The 21,755-nt window shown below is 40.8% G+C and overlaps 1 protein-coding gene across 1 annotated transcript in view; it reads left to right on the top strand.

Annotated features, from left to right (window-relative positions):
* The window catches only part of LOC117037646 (zinc finger protein 709-like), a 58,314-nt gene that overhangs the window by 18,035 nt on the left and 18,524 nt on the right, over positions 1 to 21,755 (top strand). The window lies entirely within an intron of this gene.

Here is a 21,755-nt window from a genome sequence, read left to right on the forward strand (position 1 = left end):
TAGAACAGGAAAGACTTCAGTTGATCCCACATTCTTACATGTGAGAGAAAACAAAAACAATTCTGAAGAAGAGATAAATATGAGCAGCATGAGAAAGCTTGATGGGAATTAATCCATGTATGTTCCAGAAAACTTTTAACCTGAAAAGAGTCATTGTAAATGTTGTAAATATATTGTTTATTTAGCCTCCTTCTCAAAGTGCATTGTTGGACTGTGGATTTCTACAATTTTCAGAGCTGAATATTGAGATTATTCCATGAATCATTATTCAACAATAATACTGAGATTATAGGTAGTGCTTTTTCTCTAAGTTAGTTAATAATATCTTATTTTTTCCAGTTTGAAGCCTGTTTATTCATAGCTGAAGTATATTTTTAATATGCAATTAGGTTTAATTTTTTGATAATGTTCTATTTGTTGTGTGTTAAGGGGACATTGAAAAATAAAAGTTTGATTATTGTTGGGATTTTCCTACTGGCTTTGTGTCAATTCTTGGATATCTTTAGTAGATTATATACTACCTATCTTACTGAGAGCACTTTTTTTGGGGTGGCCAGGGTGGGGGGTGTATAGGAACCTATTTTCATTTTCCACACTAATAAATGAATAAATTATGTATGGCAAGTTTAAGAAAGAATATAGTTTCGTGTGAGTAATTATTTTCATATTGATTTCTCCTAGACAACGCTAGGGGGCTGTGAACTGAAAGGATGACAGAGTCAATGGCAGGACATATATGATGGGCTGATTCCCCTGAGCCACAGCAGTCCTACCTTGTCACAATTTTATCAGCTGTTTTCTTATTCCCAGAATACTTAAAATTTGACTGACTTTGGATGAGAAAAATGGCTCTAGCATTTGTTGAAATAACAGTCACTCCATTAGTGTCTTTCTCTCCTTTACTTACACATCCCTTTAGAAAGGCTTTAGCAGCTTTCTCTTAGGCATCTAAGCGTCTCCAAACCACCCAGGGTGGACACATGTTGCTCAGGGCATTCTTGTTCAAGAGACTGTTTTCCTCAGCCTGTGCTGCATGCAATTAGGGCAGCCAGTGTTGATAACGGACAAACTCTGTTTGTAACGCAGGCCCTTCCAGGCCCTGCAGTGATGATACTCTACAGCCTGTTTGCCACTTTGCCTTCGGTCATGAGTGTAGGAACCTCAGGCTTTCTAACCATAAGTCTCCTCGCTGAAGAGACACTGTTACTTACAGCACAGAGCCAAAAATGGTGTCCCAGTAGGTTCCACCTCCAGAGTAAGGGTGCTTCCTTCACATTAATGTAATCCATTTTGGAGGAGGTCACTTTTCTAGACGTATTGGCCACTTAGGGAGTCTCTTGGGAGCACATGAATGAGCAAAGAGTTCATATACTTTAGAGAGAGAATATGGACTCCACCACACCTGATGGCGTCCATGGCACAGATGCTGTGTTCTGTCCCTAGATCAAACAGGCCATTCCTGATAAAAAAAAAAAAATGGGCATACACAGATCTGTTAGTCAAACTGCAAGCAATTGTGTTAGCATTAGAGAATTCCTTGGCCAAGAATTGAATTTATTTACACATTTTTATAGATCCTTTGTCTTTTTCCAATGTCTAGCTGTCTCATCCCACCAAACAACAACTCCTTATCCAGTTTTACCCCATTTGGCATAACAAACTCTGGGAATATCTTGTTTCACAATAACCAGCTATAAATCAAGGTCACTCTTAACTGCACATATTAAACTGCAATCTGGAAAGACTCATTTCATTGCTCAGGGAGATAAACTGAGTCAAACTTCTGAGATACATACTCACACCTCAGACTTGATGCTATTAACCTTGGCTTAATACTGAAACATAATACTGAAACATTTAGAGGCCTCTAACCTAAAGATCTAGGCAAAACTGAAGGGAATTTCTTCTTCTGCCATGGCTAATTCAGTGACTGACTAATGCACCCAATGTGAAAAAAATGCACCACTGGTAGTATAATCAATTCACATACTTTTCAAACCAAGGAAAGGGTTCTTACAGCTAACGGCAAATGCACTTTGCAGGGCCTCTCACACCCTCTGCTGGGCTACTTGCTATGTTCACACCACGGTAGAAACTCAGACACATTACTCATATTAGCATACATGACCCTACTGAAGCCAAAATGCAAGGACTTATGAAGACCTTCTAGAAACTAACATTATCAACTAGTTTATCAAAATAGAAAACACTGGGCTCTTGACAAAGGCATTCCGTGGACTTGTACCTCTCATGACCCTCTAGAACTCTCATAGGTTGGCTTTATGGCTTATTTAGAGAAATCTTGCTTGCTTCTAAGTGGATCTTCCTGCTATTTGAGTTAGTATTTAGATTCAGTGCCCAGTCATTGGGGCCTATAACAATATGTCTGATCATCAGGCTTTAATAACACCTTATAAATAGAGATTTTCTCTTGTGTCAGCAGATAGGAGGATCAAACCTTGAAAACTTGCATCCTCTAACCTTACACAGCTTAAAGGGCCAACACATTCTTTGTAGAATCTAGCTATATCTCAGCTTACCTTTTCCCTCATCTTAGGAAGTACCTTTGAGTAATAATTATTTTTCTCTTCACTTGACGCATGTGGTGACATAGTCTTGACATTCGATCCCATTTTACGTAGAGTATGATTCCAGCCCCCAGAGGGGTAATGATAAAACAAGATAATCAATGAAAAAGGCTTTTCACGTGACAGACGGCTGTTCAGTATGGGGAATTTTCAGAAGACAATATGAAATCTAAAAGCAGAGACCCCAGTATGATAATGTTTCTAGATGCACTTGTCACCAAAGAAAAACTTTGAAACCACCCACATGGGATCTAGCGGTAGAATCAATAATTGAAAATGGTGCAGTCTCATTAAGGGAAATACTCAGAGCAATACAAGTGAATGGATGGTTTATGTCCCGACATGTAAAGACCTTGGAGTGTTCATTCTTGTCTTCACAAGAAAAAACTAAGAAATCGAAAAAGCAACACTGCTTCTTAGATCTGTGAGACATTTGAGGTCATATGGCAAAGGAATGCCCCCAAAATGAGAGGCTGGTGAATATGGCAAATTGCCGCTTACTGAGACCAGAGGCCAGTGGAGCCAGCTACTTCTAGGAACATGTAAACTGCAGATGAAATCGCTGGAGATGCAGTAAGAACTAGCTTAAGATTTACAAACTAAGTGGTGATCTGTCTTAGGGTCCTTCCCACAGTTCATGAATTTTTCTTGCAGGAGCCCAAACAGGTTCTCACAGTGAAGACTGGAAAAAATTGCCTTGTGCTTCTTGCAAAAAATGAGGAAACATTTTAATACATACACAAAGCATTCTGTCCTCTGTGTAATTTAGGCCATCCCTCAAAGGAAACTGCCAAAACTTTATCTCGTAGTGAAAGCCATCAGAACTTCCAGGTTTACTTTGAAAAAAGGGGAGGGATCAATGCTAAGAACCTGTTCTGAAGTTCAACATCCATGGATTCTGTCCCACCAAAACATGACAGGCTTAACATAAAAGAGCGTTTTCCCACCCAAATACCTGATCACCATATCACCAAGGCTCCAGTATAAAAACGGGATTAAAATAAAGATGTAGAGTATACTTAAGATTGATTTTCAAGGAATATACAAACAAATATACAAGGACACTAGAGCATAGTGAAGCCCCTGACATCTGCAGCAAACATTAAACATAGTTGGACGCCTATTCTAGAAATCATAAAATGCCACACTAAAGGTCTAGTTACCTCAAATCTTAATTGTGAAAATTCACAAGTATGTGGAAACTAAGCAAACGTGCTCCCTGGTTTCACTTCTTGGTTAAAATTGTTTTGGTTTCATTTTTACAACCATAAACAATTTGGGTGTTTCCTTCTTTTATTGGTGAAAGAGCCACCAGACAACTGCCAGACCCTCTGACAAAAGGGCAGGAATCAATGTTAAGAACCTGTTCTGAAGTTCATAGTCCAAGGATTCTGTCCCAGAAAACATGACAGGTTTAATCATAAGAGAACATTTTCGCACCCAAATACTTGAGCATCATAGCACCAGGGCTCCAGTAAAAACAGTGGATTAAAGCTGAGCTGCAAGAAACTGACACAAAATGAGTTTCTAGGGAAACCCAAACACACCAGGAGAGAAAAAGACAAGGACATGAGAGGATATTGAAAGTCCCTGACACTTGAAGGTACAGTGAACATGAAACATAGTGTACCTCCTATTGAAGAAAACAAAATGTTACACTAAAGGCCTATTTCCAACATTATTGTTAAAATTCACAGCTGTGTGGAAATTAACATGCTTCCTGATTTTGCTTCTTGGTTAAAATTGTTTTGTTTTTGTCTTTATAAACAAGAGTTTTTGGGTATTTTCTGGTCAGGTATTTGCCAAACCTTGGGAATTTCAAGCCGAAACAGGTAAAGTGTTGGATTTGAGAGCATGAAGGACACATGTTTTATGTCTACATCCACATCAAAGAGAAAATGTATTTATGTTTTAAACACTATGAGCAGATAAACCGCAAAAATAAAAACCTGGGGCAAAAATTCAAAATCTTAAGAATACTTAAGTTTACCTCTGGTATTGCAAAAACCTATAATTTTTGTCAAACGCTTATGTGGATATTTCTTAGAAATACAGCTGTGTTTTCAAATGACTGCTTTAGTAATGAGTATTATTGTCTTTATTTTCCATTTACTGAGAGCACATATTAAAATGTTCCTTTTCAGTTTTGGATTTTTCAGATCCACTTTAATTTTCTCCATTTAATCATACATTCTGAGTTAATATTAGAATGTCATACAAGTTCAGAAAATTTCAGGCAAATTTAATTTTGATTCTTACATAGTTTAAATTTTTGTCATTAAACTAACTTATCATTAACTTATAATACCAAAAACTTAAATCATGTTTCTTTCAGTACCCTTTTACCAAAGACAACCAGGACACACATGCAGTCATAGTGGTGTATTGACTGGTAGTAATAAGCACGACTGCAAACAATAAATGACTGTGCACGTATCAGTAAGAGGGTGCTCAAAAGGTCTTTTTAGAGAATTTGGACTGGTGTTAGGTGATTTCATTGATATTCAATGAAGCCAAATATTACTCTCTTTTTTTTATTTATTTTTTATTGGGGAACACTGTGTTTTTCCAGGGCTTATCAGCTCCAAGTCGTTGTTCCTCAATCTAGTTGTGGAGGGCGCACCTCAGCTCCAAGTCCAGTTGCCATTTTCAATCTTAGTTGCAGGGGGCGCAGCCCACCATCCCATGTGGGAATTGAACCGGGAATTGAACTGGCAATCTTATTGTTGAGAGCTCACACTCTAACCAACTGAGCCATCCGGCTGCCCCTCCGGCAGCTCGGCAGCATCTGGTCTTAAATCCAGTTGTGGAGGGTGCAGCACACTGGCCCATGTGGGACTCGAACCGGCAACCCTGTTGTTCAGAGCTTGTGCTCTAACCAACTGAGCCATCCAGCCGCCCCAACATTACTCTATTGGATGCTATGAGGAGATAAATGTAATTCTGTGATTGGTAATCAAAATTGTTTGGAATGATTGGTCATTTTTGTGGTTTGGACTCTGTTCTCATTTACCATTTTAAGAGACATTACAGAAGTCCTTTTATCTTTTTTATGTATATTTTTTATTAAACTTATGGAACAACATGGTTAATAACATTATATAAATTCCAGGTGTACGGCTTTATAATACGACATCTGTATACTCCATTGTGGGCTCACCACCCAAAGCCTAGTTTCCTTCCATCACCGTATATTTAGCCCCTTTTACCCTCTTCATCCTACCCCTCTTCTACCCTTCCCTCCAGTAACTACCATTCCATTTTCTATCTATGAATTTGGTTTTTTGTTTGTTTCTTGTTTTATATCCCACATATGAGTGAAATCATACGGTTCTTGGCCTTTTCCGTCTGATTTATTTTACTTACCATGTTGTCCTTTTCCATCTGATTTATTTTACTTACCATGTTTCTTATTTTACTATAAGAGTGGGTCTTATATTATTTTTTGCTCCAAAGGACGCATTAGAGCTGATTGTCCAGCTAGGTCTTATTTTCGGGGAAACAGGGTAGCATAATACTCTCAAGATCCATCCACATTGCAAATGGCAATATTTCATCTTTTTTTTCCTTTACAGCTGAGTAGTATTGTATGTATGTACCACATCTTCTTTATCCATTTATAGTCAAAGGACACTTAGGTTGTTTCCATGTGTTGGCTATTGTGAATAATGCTGTAGTGAACAGAGGGGTACATGTATCTTTACAGATAAATGTTTTCAGATTTTTTTTTGGTAGGTACCCAGAAGAAGGATTGCTGGGTCATATGGTAATTCTATTCTTAATTTTTTGAGGAACCTCCATGCTGTTTTCCATGTGGCTTCACCAATCTACATTCCCACCAACAGTGAGGGTTCCCTTTTCTCCACAGACTCTCCAACACTTGTTATTTTTTGTCTTGTTGATAATAGCCATTCTAACAGGTGTGAGGAGGAATCTCACTATGGTTTTGATTTGGATTTCCCTTATAGGTAGTGAGGCTGAGCATCTGTTCATGTACCTGTTGGCCGTTTGTATGTCTTCCTTGGTAAAGTTCAGGTCCTCCGTGCCTTTTTTCATTGCATTGTTTGTTTTTTTTGTTGCTGAGTTGTATGAGTCTTTAAGTTGATCTTGTTATGATCCATCACTGTTATCAGGCAGCACTGTCTGATGGTGGATGAATGTGACTTTTTTACTTCGACAGAATTTTTACTACCAGGGAGGGGGAGGCAGCTCTCATTTATTCAGCACTATTTTTTCTTCTCAATTATGATCTAAACATTTGAACATTTCTTGCTGTATAGTTGACATCGTTTCAAGAGTTTCCATACAGTAACTTAGTTATATATAAATTCACTTTTTCCTTAGCAAATTCTGTCATACTTAATTATCTCATTTGTTGAAATAAATTCCTAGACCCAAGATGGAGCTGCTTTAGCCCAAGGTGCCACATCAAGGAACCCTAACTTTCCTATTCCTGTAAATGCTCTGCTTGACCCAAAATACAGTATAGCCAGTTAGCCAATCCCCAGCTGTAATTTATTTATTCTTAATCAGGTGAGATGTGCAACCCCAGCCAATGAACTGACACCAAACACTCCTTACTCCCCGAATGCCTTACCCTACCACAGTTTGCACTTTCCCTCCCTTTGCAGTTCTCTGTACTCTTGAGATTGGAGACTGCCCACTTCATGAAGTATGAAGTTTAAAAAATATTTTAAGGGGCAGCCAGATGGCTCAGTTGGTTGGAGCGCGAGCTCTGAACAACAGGGTTGCCAGTTCAATTCCCACATGGGCCAGTGAGCTGCACCTTCCACAACTGGATTGAAGACAACGAGCTGTCGCTGAGCTTCTAGAGGGGTGGCGGGATGGCTCAGTTGGTTAGAGTGGGAGCTCTCCACAGCAGGGTTGCCGGTTCAGTTCTCGCATGAGGTGATGGGGCTACGCCCCCTACAACTAAAGATTGAAAACAATGACTGGACTTGGAGCTGAGCTTCTTCCTCCGCAACTAGATTGAAGGACAACCACTTGGAGCTGATGGGCCCTGGAGAAGCCCACTGTCCCCCAATATTCCCCAATAACATTTTTTAAAAAGTCTTTTAACACTTTTAATGAGTCAACTGAAGCCTATGTATTTAGATTAAATATCAGAAACACAAATCTAGCAAGAGACAAAGATGGGACCACTATTCAAATCAGGCCTTTCTAGCTTAGGGACTATGTCCTGATGTTGAGTTTTGTTTTCAAGAGTACAATTAATTGGTAATTACATTATATTTTTGTGCAAGTATCAACATTTCCATCTCCACAACTATTTTCATCTCCCCAAACTGAAATTCTATACCAATTAAACAACTACTCCCCATTCTCCTCACTTCCCATCCCTGGAAACTGTCATTCTACTCTATCTCTATGCATTTGACTTCTCTAGGTACCTCATATAAGTGGTACCATACAGTATTTGTCTTCACACGCATAGCGTATTTCACTTAATACAATGTCCTCAAGCTTTATCTATATTGTAAGATGTCAGAATTTCCTTTTTTAAGGTTGAACAATAATCCACTGTGCATGTATACTACCGTCAATCAATCAATCATCAGTCAATGTACATTTGGGTTGGTTCCACCATTCATTTGCCTACTGTGACTACTGAAGCTATGAACATAGGTTAAGACATAGGTCTTGAGTGATTTTTTTTTTCTTTTTTCTTTTTTTAATGAGGGCGTAGCTCACAGTGGCCCATGCGGGGTTCAAACAGGCAACCTTGGTGTTATCAGCACCACGCTCTAACCAACTGAAGTAACCGGCCACCCCTTAGAAATATGTCTTTGATTGTCTGCTTTCAACTGTTTTGGGGATATACCTCGAGTGAAATTGCTGGACTATATAGTTATTGTTTTCGATGTTTTGAGGATCCAATGTACCTTTTTCCATACTGGTTCCAGCACTTTACATCCCCAACAGGACACAAAGGTTCCAATTTCACCACATTCTTGCCAACATTTGTTATATTTTTTCTCATATTACGCATCCTAATGTATGTGAGTATGCCTTTTATTTTTACAGGAAACATTACTGGTTGCCCACAAACACAGAACCGTGTCTATATTATGCCCACTATTTACATACACACCTGAGCAATTCCTGAAAGTGTTAGTATGTTAGATGGTAGAAAGGGAAATGATTCATGATGACATCCTTAATCACTGAGGCTGCTACTCCATGCAGGAGATCCACAACACACCCATGGTTCCTGTTATCTCACATGTCATTATGAACTTTCCTTCAAAGCTCTCATTTCTGGTTTATAAGCCAAGCTTTATTATTTGCTAACAGAAGAGCAAACCTAATCCAGCAACACGGAATTCTCTAGCTTTAGAACCACATGTATGGAAGCGGAGAAGGGATGGGTAGAAGCCTTAATGATGTAAGCAAAGATCAAAATGGTATTACACATGGTGAGGTCATTTTTAGGTGTGTTTTTAAATGAGGGCCACAGTTCTATGAGTGGCCTTACAGCCTATGCCAACCCCTGACCCATGGAAGACCTCTGAACCTCTGGTCCCAGTCTGGCCTGGCCTAGGAGCCCCCTCTTGCTCAGGACAAGGGCATCCCTCTATTTGGAAACTGAGTCTGGAATTTTCTGTGCACACCTGCGTCCCCACATTCAGAAGGAGCTACAGGAAGATGCCACTGTCCCTTTACGGCCCAGGACAAATTTTGATTAAAAGCAAATGTCCCTGAAGGAGACATGGTGACATCCAAAGGCAGAAGCTGGTTCTAATATAGGGAAAGGGCATGAGGACTAATTTTACAGAAGAGGGAACTAAGAGGTTGGATGCCAAGCCCGCTGCCTATGTGCTTTAACACACAGAACTCAGGCAGATGTTAATCAATTACACAGAGCAAACTATTGAAAAAATAGAGGTTCCATTATGACCATCCCTTAGTTAAGCCCACGGAGTGAAAACACCACTTGTGCTTTATAAGAGTTAAAAACAAAACTGCCCCTATTCTTCTCGCATCTTACTGAAGTTAAAGATAAACATTGTTTTTCTGTTCTCCTTCCTCCGCCCCCATACCAATGAATATTCCATGGAAGCAGAAAACAGGTATAAACTCTAGCCCAGGGGATGGAAAGAGTCTCTTTCTTCCACTAGCGATTAGAGACCGCCACTCTGTCTATGGGTGGACTTTGTTTTCTTACTTACTCTAAATAAACTTACTTTTACTTTAAACTCTATATGGGCTCACGTTGATATGTGAGGCCAAGAACCCTCTTTCTGTAACAGTTCTGCTCAGCCAACTGACCAGTTTCTCTGGTTGTCAGCTCAGGAATTAGGGAGGCGGGTCCTTGCGAACTGTCCAATCAGAGGTTCCTCAGGGCAGGTGGGTGGGGCCACGCTCTGTTAACCGCATAGATGCTCCTGGCAGCTCTTGCGATCTCACCTCACCTGCGGTTAACGGTCCAGGTGTCTCTGCTCTAACGTCAGTCACTCCCGCTGTGGCCTGCATGGGCCGAGCGAGCCGAAGGTACCACGTTGGGGTACCCCAGAACCCGGGAAACGGTGAGTGCGCGGGGCCAGGTTCTGAGAGGAGCACGAGGGGCCGGTTGGTACCCGCTGGGAGCGGGACCCGGCCTCCCCGCTGTCACCTTCCGTGTCTGCGGGCCCGGGCTCCGCTTGGACCTCAGTCCCCTCTGGCACGCAGCGTGGGCACTAGGCCGGCAGCCGGGACTCCTGGCATCCTGTCCTGCCACTGCGCACTGCGACTTGGGCCCGGGCCCCAGAGGGTGCGGTGACCACAGGGAGGGTCATTGGTTGACAATCGTAACTCATTCTCTGGGGTTTGTGCTTGGGAGGGGCTGTGGTCTGTGGGGTTCCTTTCTCCCCAGGGGACCCATTTCTCAAGAGTTTTCCAAATGCTTGGGAAGCAGGGTCTCAAATCCAGTACCCTGTCCCCCCAGCCTAGCTCTCCCCAGGACTAGCAGTAAGTCCCTAAATTTCCAGAACCTCCAGGCATTCCCAAACTTCAGCTTCCCCTCTTCTAGTTACAGCATCGTTGTCACTAGTTTGTCCTTAGTAGTGCATTTGGAACGGACGCAACATTTTAAGTGTTTGTCATTTTCCCACAGTCAATGAATGGATCATTTTAAAAGATTTACATTTGTCTGTGGATATTTTATGTAAGAAGATATTTTAGCCGAGAATAACCACCTGGAAGACGTTGTGTGAAATCCCTGTTCCTCTTGCCCAGGACCTTCCCTGGGCACAGATGTCCTATGGGAAGCCTTTTGGGTGGAGGCTCTGAAACTGGAAGATGACTGAGAAATATGAGGTGAGGAAAGCAAGAAAATTGTGGAACCAAATAAAGTTTTTGTTCGTTTAGGCAAGACAACCTGAAGATGTAAGATGACTGCATTTAAGTTCTGATGTACATTTTCTATTTTTAGATCAGGTTTGGTATGCACATTGAAAATTAAAAAGGCTAAAACAACTGAATTCCTATTGTAATTGATGTGAGGAAAACTGCCAAAAACTTATGTAAATCTTTGACAATCCTACTACATTTAAGGGGCTGAACTCAAACCCCTGTGGCATTCTAATATTCTACCTACTCCTGAAAATACCGCCACGTGTGAGAAATAGGGGAAGGAAGAACGAGGATTCTACATGTCCTTTTAGTTAGCAAGAGATTTGAACATTTTCTTTGTGTAGTTTATCCTTTTGTGACCATTAGTGTTTAAAGGATTTAAATCTTAGAATGGTTAGTAAATAGTAAATTATGGTGTATATAAATTTCTGTGTTTATTTTAAATAAATCTATAAGATAGAAGAATCTAAGTTAAGAAGACTTCCTGCAAATATGTCCTTGTCCCTTTGGCGCTGTTACTCCAACTACCCCCAAATACATAGTTTTGATCATTTCTTCAGCTTCCTTAGTATTTCTTTATATAAAAACAAACCATTGCAAATGCATAATTTTCTTACCCACGTTTGTCCTTGTTATAAGCTGTTGGACTCCACATTTTCTGTTATTTGCTGACAGCTTAAGGCTCCTCCTCCTCTCTCCCCTTGTGTCCACAGCTGGACAAGCTGAGGACAAAGTCTGGGGCTCCCTCCTCTGGCACTGTCACATTCCACCACACAAGCCCCTGCCTATGAGCAGAACTCTTGCCCTGGCCCCGCACCCAGCCACAGTGGACACCAAGACCAGGATCCTTTCCTTCTTCCTGAAGTCATTTGAGAGCTGCTTCAGAGGCCTGAGACCCCTTATGTGAGTTGTAAGCCTTTTCCTACTCTCTTGGGGGGGGGGGGCGCATGGGGCGGGGGGGGGGAGAGAGGGGGCAGAAGGGCCCACACCAGCATCGTTCTCAGCGTGAGAACCACCCCTCTGCAGGTGACCATAACGCTTGGCACTGTGAGCAGCCTGTCCTGACGTGACCACCCCGTGGGTCTGTCTTCTCTTGCTCTGACTTGCTCGCCTGCTCTGCTGCCTGATGGCGGCCGCACTGTGGGCTGCTGGGTGCTGGGGAGCTGGTGCTGTGAGCTGTGCCCGTGGGGCAGTGTTGACCCCACCCAACCCCAGTGCTATGTGCAGTCGACCAGAGTGAACTGCATGAAACTGTGATTCTTAGTCTGTGACGTGTGTATTCTCAGTTTGTTCTCTCCAGTGGTGTGCTGAAACTTCACTGGACTCCCAGAAAAGTATTCTTATCCTTGGGTGGTTGTCAAAATCGGTGCGCTGTGGGGAGATTTTGGTAGAACACTCCCTATTCCACCTTCTTACTGACATGTCTTTTACTTGTCATATTTAGACCATTGATGTTTAGAGTGATTATTAATATAGCTGGATTAATATCTACCACATTTTTATAATTTTTTAGGTTGTCCTTGTTCTGTTTTGTCTTCTACCTCTTCTGCCTTTTTTAAAGCATTTTATTTTATTCCATTTTTTAATTTTTTCTTAGTATATCATAGTACATTATTTGTTTTTTACTTTTTTAGTCATTGCCCTTGAGTTAGCAGTATACATTTTTACAACTATCCCAAGTCCTCTCTGAAGTAACACGGTAGCACTTCACTGGATGTGTAAGTTCCTCATAATAGAGTATTCCCCATTCCTCTTGCCCTGTCCCTTATAACATTGCTGTCATTCATGTATCCAAAAGCTGTAATTACTGAGTAGATTGCTTCTATTATAATTTTCAGCAAAATGTTGTCTGTCAGATTAAGAATAACAAAACAAATAGTTTTATTTTACCTTTATTTCTTGCTTTCCTAACACTCCATCTACCTTTATCATTTATCTTCTTTCTGATGAATTTCTTTGAACATTTCCTGCACAGCTGAGGTATTATTGAGAAATTCCCTCACTTTTGTTTGTCTCAGAGTGTCTTTATTTATCCCTCACTTTTGAAAGATAATTTTAGTTGACACAAACTTCTAGTTGGGTGGTTTCTTTTTGAACACCTTATTTCACAAAACTCTCTTCCTGCTTGCATGGTTTCTGAAAAGAAGTCCGATTTCATTCTTATCTTTGTTTCTCTATAAGTTTTTTCCCCCTTCTTTCAAGATTTCTCTTTGTTTTTGATTTTTCTAAACTTTGAATATGATATTTCTAGGTGTGCATTTTTAGGTTTTTAGCTTGGTTGGTGATCTTTGAGCTTCCTAGATCTTTCTTTTGGTGTCTATCATTATATTGGGGAAAATCTCACTCATTATTCCTTTACTTATTTGTCCTTTTCTTCTCCTTTATGTATTCCCATTATGTATATGTTATACCTTTTGTAATTGTCCCAAAGTTCTTGGATTTCTGTTCTTTTTTATTTTCATTTTTTATCTTTGCATTTCATTTTGGAAAGTTGTGTTTACCTTTCCTCAAGCTCTCTGATTCTTTCCTCACACATTTCTACTGTACTGCTAAGCCCTCCAAAGAAATTCTTCATTTCTGTTCTGTTTTTTATTTTTTGCATTTTTCGTTTGGTTCTTTCTTAGAGTTTCCATCTCTGCTTACATTCCGTCTCTATTCTTGCATATTGTACCCTATTTACATGAGAACACTTAGCACATTAATCATGATTGTTTTATATTTCTGGTTTGATAATCCAACATATCTACTACATCTGAATTATGTTCTTTTGCTTCTTCTGTCTCTTCACACTGTGTCTTAATTCTTTTAGCATTGCTTGTAGTTTTTTGTTGAATGCCATACATGATATACTGTGTAAAAGGAACTTAGATAAATAAGCCTTTCATGTGAGGTTTTATGTTTATCTGACTAGGGTTTAGGCTGTGTTTACTATTTGCTGTAACTGTCAGAGGCCAAAATATATTCAAGGGTCTTAGCTTTTGTCATCCATTTCATCTTTAGGGTTTTATAGAGTCTTCCTAAATAAGTTTTTTTAAAAAAACTCTTTCAGTGTATCCACTATGATAATTAGGAGTCCTCCTGATGTAGTGCTCTGTTGTGGGTGGAGAGGAAGTTTTCTATAGTCCGGTGATTTGGTCTCAGTATTTTAATGAGTCTGTGTCCTGGTCTATGACATTCTATGGTATATAAGAAAGATATTTGGTCTTCGTCTATGGTTCCTAGCAAAGACCTCCTAAAGCCTTAGGACTTTCTGAGTGATAAGGTGATGGGAGCATCTGATGTTCTAATGAGGTGACCACAGGCCCCTAAATAGTTTCAGGATGGGTGTTCGTCACCAGGAAGACCAATCTTAGATTAGAGGCTTAGAACTTTCAGCCCAGCCTCCAAACTCTGGGGAGGGGAGAGGGCTAGAGATTGAGTTAATAACCACTGGCCAATGATTCAATCAGTCACAGCAACATAATGAAACCATCCAAACCCCTGTACCTTGGAATTCAGAGAGATCTGAGTTGGTGAACACATCAGTGCTCTGGGAGGGTGTCTTGCCTGGAGTGGGCCTAGAATCTCCTACTCTCCCACCCTCACTTTGCCCTACATATCCTTTCTACTTGGCTGTTCTTGAGTTGTATGTTTTACAATCAACCAATAATAATAAAGCACTTTTCTTAGTTCTAAAAGTCATTCAACAAACATGGGGTGTCTCCAGAGACCCTCCGAATCAGCAGTCGGCCATACAGAAATGTGTGTGGCCTGGGCCTCCCTATTTGTGGCTGGCATCTGAAGTGGGGGCAGTCTTGTGGGACTGAGCCCTAAAACTATGGAGTCTGATATTAACTCTGGTACTGTTAGAATTGAATTGAACTGTAAGCCACCCAGTTGGTGTTGGAGAGTGGTTTTGGAAAAATACCACATATTTGCTGTCAGGAGTTTAAAAAAAACTAACCTCACAAATGTTTCTTAAGTTTTCCCCAAAGTCAACTTAGGTCAGGCAGAAAGGGACTTCAGTTGCCAGTTTCCCTCCCCCATGTCGGTTGGTACTAGTAAAATCCCAGTCTGCTAGGCTCTGCTGAAACAGAAACTTTGAGGACAGGTCTTGTTAAGAAGAACAGCATATTGTGGGCATATTTCAAGACGGCTATTTTTCTGTCTCTTTCTTTGCACTGTGATTAATGCTTTGATAGAGCTGAGTTGTTGATTTTAAGTTTGTTAGCTTTTTTCTGGTGAGGATAGGAATGTCACATTTCGAGCTCCTTACATGTCACAGGAGAAACCAGAGGTCTCTGACTCCATTTTTTAATGACTGACAGCTGGCATCTTTAAAAGCCTCATCTTTCTTCTTCCCCTTGTGCCCCACATCTGTGCAAGGTGATAATAAAGCCTGAATGCTCACTCCTTTGGAGCTGGTAAGAATTTAATCCCTGGAAGCCTCTGTCCTTGTATGCACCCTAGCCCATCCCCTAACCTCAATTAAAAACAAAACAAAACAAAACAAAACCCAGGCCAGCCTCTGTTTCTTGCTCTCTCAAGCCATTTCCCACCTGCTTGAGAGGCCTACCCAGATACTTCAGTTATGGAAGTAATAAACCTTTTCATATGTTTCTGGCAAGAATGTGTTGTCAACCAAACCTAGGGTAGGGGCCCACCTAACTCTGCAGGTGACCATAACAGTTACAGAAGAGGTAACATGGTATATACATATATTGCAATATACTTTAATGGTTCTATTGATAAATACTCCAGATCTTCGCATATAAATACATTCCACTCTTTGTTCTTAAAGTGTACATATAATGATGAATTTATGTAAGCCATTTTTTCTAAATAGACACATGGCTTGTTACCAATTTTTGCTGCCAAAACCGTGAATGAAAACTCAGATTGCCACTTTACAGGGCAAACAAACATACAAATTATATTCTTTTCAAAACTGAATTTCTTCTTAAAATTTTTAATCTCAAATACATTCAGAAAAGAATATACAACCTGTGTTATGGTACGATCTTGTAATAGCAATATGAACACCCTTGGAATCATCATCAAGATTCATAAATGGCCTGTGGGCAGTGGCCAGGGTGTCTTGATGTTCCTGTCCCTGAATCATCTCTGTACTGCCCCATAGCTGACCACTGTCCTGATTCTTTATTCTTCATACCTTTGCCATCTACTATTTTCCACTAAGGACTGTTCTTTCAGTTTTGCCTCCTTTGGCCTTTCACCAAATGGGTATTAATGGAATTCCTTGAAAAGGTTTCCCAGTGGTTACTTTGCCTCATTTGTTTCACACATGCTGTCATCTGAGGCTTCGGACCTGGTCTAGGACTGTGGGGTTCAAACTTCCCGTCAGAGCCAAGTGCTCCAGAAATCACAGGATTCTTTCAAGTACCAGAGGAGTGGGGATGGGGAGGGAAGGGTGATGTCTCCCCGCTGGAACTGATCAAAGATCAAAATGGAGCCAGATTCATCATTACCTATGGTGAGGTCACTTTTAAGTGTCTGTGTTTGTGAAGAAGGGTCACAGTTCTGTAAGTGGCCTGGTGGCCTTATAGTTAAACGTAGTGTCCCGAGAGGACAGGTTCGGACCCACAGCCGACACAAAGTCGGCCCAGATACGAACCTCCGGCCTGCTGTCACTCAAGCAGGAGAGGGCGGGGCCTTTCGAACTGTCCAATCAGGGGAGTCAGTGGTAACGTACGTGGGGGCGGTGCTCAGATTACGGTGTGGACGGTGTGGACTGCGTGGTAGTAGGTTCTAGCGCCTGTGAACGTACCGGGTCATTTCTCACTACCTTCAAAGGCCTGCGGCACATCATCCTTCGTCGCTGTGACCTGCACTTGCCGCGGAAGTCGTAGGGTGGACGGCAGGGAACCCCAGAAACCGAGAAATGGTGAGTGTGCAGGATGTCGGGAGACGGGGACAAGGGGCTGGTTGGAACCAGCCGAGGCAGGACCCAACCTCCCAGAGGTCATCCCGCAGTCTGCGGACCGAGTCTGCTCGGACCTAGGTCCCCTCCGGCACGCAGCGTGGAAGTTCTGCTGGCAGCTGGTGGTAGCCGGCACCTCCGGGCAGTCTGTCCTGTCACTGCGCGTGGCCTGTAGCCCCCAGATTGTGTAGTGATCACGGGAAGGGTCAACGGGACAGTCGTGATTCAGTCTCCAGGGTTCGTGCATGGGAAGAGCTATGGTGTGGGGGATCCCCAGTTCCTCCTTTTTCCCCAGGCGACTCGTTTTCCTTTCACTTTTCCAGATGTTTGGGAAGCAGGGCCTCAAATCCACGATCCTGTCTCCTCAGCCTACCTCTTTCTAGGGCTGGCAGAAAATCCCTAAATTTCCAGATCTTTCCCGGCGTTTCCAGACGCCATCTTCTCTCCAGTTCATAGTATCATTAACTATTTGTCCTCCGTGGTGCATTTCAAACAGACGCAGTATTTTAATTGTTTATCATTTATTGAGGTATGGATGGCTCTTTTCAAAGATTATTTTTTGTGTATATTTTACATGAGAGGAAAGCAGGGAATAACTACCTGGACTATGTTGTATGAAATCCCCGTTCCTAACCCCCCCAGGACCTTCCCTATGAGAACAGACATCCTGTGGGAAGTCCGTTGGGTGGATGTTCCTCTTGGGAAACTTTCCTGGGTGATATGCCCTTTCAGCGCAGTTCCTAGTCAGTACTGCCCCTCCCTACGTTTGTCACTTTGAAAAGATTTATTCATTTGAGGCATAACTTTTCAAAAAAATGAAAATTTATTTAATCACTAGAGCTTGGGAGACGGTGTAAAATATTTCCAAGGGAGCAAGAAAGAGGTGAATTTAAGAAAAAATAGAATAAAATATTTCATTATTACATACATTTGTTAAAGTTTTATTTCCTTTTTCTCCCCCTAAATGGGTGTAGTAATATTCTAAGGTCTGTTCTTTTCCTTTGGGTGATTTCAAATGGCATATCAGGGCTTAGACTTAAAGCATCTAGAAGTGTTCCAATATGGTTGTTTACAAATCACTTTCTTTTTTTTTTTTTGAAATAATAATTAATTGGCATACTGATTTCTGATAGGAATAGATATTTGTGGGTTTTCTTGTTGAACTAGTAAAAGTCCCCTACAATTTTCTTTCCTCATTATACAAACTGGGTTGAAGTGATTTTGCTGGATTCTTGAAACACTGGGTTTATGTCATTTAAATGATCAGTGGTGGTCCAAAGCATTGTGACTGGGGACCAGAGAGGTCTGAGGCCACTGACTCCAAACTAAACTTCCCCCAACCCCTCCTTAACCTGGCAAAGGGGGTTTTCTTAGGCCTAGACGATCTTTACATGTTGAGTTTTGTATTCATGATATAGATACACACAGAGTGTAATTTGTGCACATTGAGAGTCAGGATTCCTATCTCCTGGAAAAACGGTTTATGAATTTGGAAGTTCATTTGGGTCAGAATCTTAAACTGACTCAGGCTGAGACTTTCCTCACTGTGAGAATGGAATCCTGGGGGAGGGAGCACTTCCATGCTTACAGGAGAGGAGGGTGTGTGTGGAGCTCCCAGAGCTCATTCCTGGGGCTGCTCAGGTGTCCCTCCTTCCCCAGGGACTGACCCGATTTATGGGTTCTGTCTCAACTGGGGGTATCTAGACCCCCAAGCTTGGGACTGTGTTTAACTTTCTGAACGTGGGTTTTTCTTTTTAACTATGGATAAGCAGGCTGCTTATCTCAGCTAATTTTAGTATTTGTATTTCTTTCCTCTAGATATCTTTATCTATTGAATATATCAGTCATTTAACTGTAGTTTCTTTTAGCAGTTCACAGTTTTATTTCCTGTTTTAGTGTGTAAGATTTTCTTATTTCTTGGACTTTGAAAATGTAAGTTGATTGAGAAATAAGTGTGTAAAGCAAGAAAATCCTGAAACCAAACAGACTTTTTGTTCCATTTCAGGCAATAGAATCTCAGGCTGTGAGATGGGTGTATTTAAATTCTCAGGCACATTTTTCAGTTTTAGATCAGTTTTTGTATGTGCATGTCCCTAGAGGACTTTGATATTTTAAAAACTATACTAAAGACAAATGAATTTCTATTTTAATTGATGAAAGGAAAAAGCTATTGAATTTCTGTTTTAATTGATAATAAGAAAAACAACTCAAGCTTATATAAATCTTTGAAAATCCTAGTAGGTTTCAAGGAGTAAATATAAACCCCTAAACTACTCACTTCTGACAGTATCCCTGATGTGCAATGAAGTGGAGGGACAAACTATGTCTCTTGTCCTTTTAGTAAGAAAGAAAATTTTTGAAATTTTGAAAAATTTTGAAAATTTTAATTTTTTATAGTATGCAGTTTTATATCCGTTAGTGTTTAAAGAACTAAATCTTAGCATGATTTCCTATATAGAAAAGTTTAAATTAAATTAACTTAAAATTGAAGTAGCGAAAGTTAATTAAAAACAATCTATTAAATAGTAAACTATGGTATATATAAATCTCTGTTTATTTTAAATACATGCATGTGGAGGATAAGAAATTCACTAGATACTAATTTTTTTAAGTCTAGTAGTTTTTTAAGATGTGAAATGATGAGACTAGTTTTTTCAGAGCATTTTAGGTCTACAGAAAAGTTTATCAAAAAGTACAGTTTCCACTTGACCCCTGTGCATTCACACAGTTTGCACTTTTATTCACATCTCCTTTACCATGGTATGTTTGTTAAAACTGACAGCCCAATATCGATGCATTAAAGTTTAGTGCATAAACCTTAGCATTGACTCTTTGTGTTACACAACCTATGGGTTTTGGCAACATGTCTATATCGTATAGAATAGTTTCACGTCCCTCAGAATACCTTGTGTTCTACCTATCCATTCATTCCTCCCTACAATCCCCAATTCCTTCACAAGCAGAGATCTTTTTACTGGCTCATAGTTTTGTCTCTTCCAGATTGTCATATACTTGGAATCATACAGAGTGTAGCCTTGTCAGAATGTCTTCTTCCACTTAACAATATACTTTTTAAGTTTTCTCCTGGTCTTTTCATGGCTCGATAACCTCATTTTTTCCATCACTGTGCAATATTTCATCATATGGATTTACCACAAGTTGGTTATTTATTCTATTGAAGGATATATCGAAGAATAACTCTTAAGTCTTAGCAGTTATGAATAAAACATCAATAAATATCCATTTGTATGTTTCTGTGTGAATACAAGTTTTCATCTCATTTGGGTAAATACCAAGGAGTTTGATTGCTAGATACTATGGTACAAATATGTTTAGTTTTGTAAGAAACTGCCTGTCTTCCAAAGTAGGCAAACCATTTTTGCTTTCCCATCAGCAGTGAGGATTCCTGTGGCTTTACCATCCTCCACATATTTGGTGTTCTGAGTCCTTTAAATTTTATCAGTTGTAATAAGTGTCTTAAGTGATATCCATTGTTGTTTTATTTGCAATTCCCTTATGACATTTGATTTTGACCTTACTTTCATATGCTTATTTGCCGTCTGTATGTCTTCTTTAGTGATGTGTATTCAGATCTTTTGCCCACTTTCAAATGGATTGTCTTCTTCTTGTTGAGTTTAAGGGTTCTTTGGACATTTTGGATACCAGTGCTGTATCGGATAAGTGTTCTGCAAAGATTCCCCCCTCCCCCTCAGTACCTGTCTTTTCATTCTCTTACCACTGCCTTTTGTAGAACAGGGTTTTATTTTAATGAAGTGACACTATTTTACCTTTGTTGTATATTAAAATTTGCCAACCCAAGATCACTTTCATTTTCTTGTTATTTTCTAGGTGATTTTGCATTTTACATTTAGATCTGTGGTCTATTTTCAGTTAATTTTTGTGAAAGGTGTGAGGCTTTTATCTACATTCATTTTTTTGTTTTGTATTTGTATGTGGATCACAGAAAAACTTGAGATGTGTGTTATAGTGCTGTCTCTGCAGTGCCAACACTTGTCTCTCCTTTGTTCTTCATGGGACCCATGAATAAAAGCCTCGCCATCACCAGAGCTTGGCAATTTAAGGATGTCCCCTGGGCAGCAGCCACAGAAATCGGGGCACCAGACCAAGTGGAGAAGCTCTTCCTAGAGATATTGGTGAGCTAGCACAAGGCAGAGGGAGAGTGTAAAGATTGCGCCCAGAGGCCTTGGTCTTTGGAGGGTATTTCAGTAGGCTCCTAGATGTATGTTCAATTAGACGTCTGCCCCTCAGGCTGCAGTTATGAAGATAAGCTCACAGGCATTTTTCACAAAAAGAGGGGGACCATCAGCCTGTTGACCCTGCTGTGCCCTTGGGGTGATAGCCAGTTAAGAACTCTTTCTCCATCTGTTGCGTATATTCCTTTGGGATCCTCAAGCATAAGCCCTGCTGGCCACCAGAGCCAGGTAATCTAGAGGTGTTCTCCAGGTGGCAGCTGCCAAAATTGGGGCACCAGTCAAGGACACAGGCTCCTTCTGCAAGATAGCGGAGAGCTGGAGAGGCAGAAGGGGAGTGCAGCAGTTGCATCCTCAGAGCTCTGTCTTTGGAGAGTATTTCAGTGGGCCTCTAGGGGTGTTTGAAAGTACATGCCTGTCCGTCAGGCCGATGATTTAAGACAAGCAAGTAAGCCCCTTTTACAGAATGTCTGGGCACTTTTCCGTTGGCTGCCTCTAGGATGGGCCCTGGGGTAGTTGAGTCCATGCACCTGAGACCTTTAAGCCCTGTTAGCTTTCAAAGCTACATGTTTGTGGGGCTCATCTTTAGGTGCAGGTCTTCAAAGTCAATGTGCCAGATGCATGGGGTTCAAGACCTTCACTCCTCAAGAAGTTTGGGGTTTTGAGTTCCCTCCCAATTATGGG

Source organism: Rhinolophus ferrumequinum, chromosome 18, assembly GCF_004115265.2.
Source record: "Rhinolophus ferrumequinum isolate MPI-CBG mRhiFer1 chromosome 18, mRhiFer1_v1.p, whole genome shotgun sequence".
In the NCBI taxonomy this organism is placed as follows: Eukaryota; Metazoa; Chordata; class Mammalia; order Chiroptera; family Rhinolophidae; genus Rhinolophus; species Rhinolophus ferrumequinum.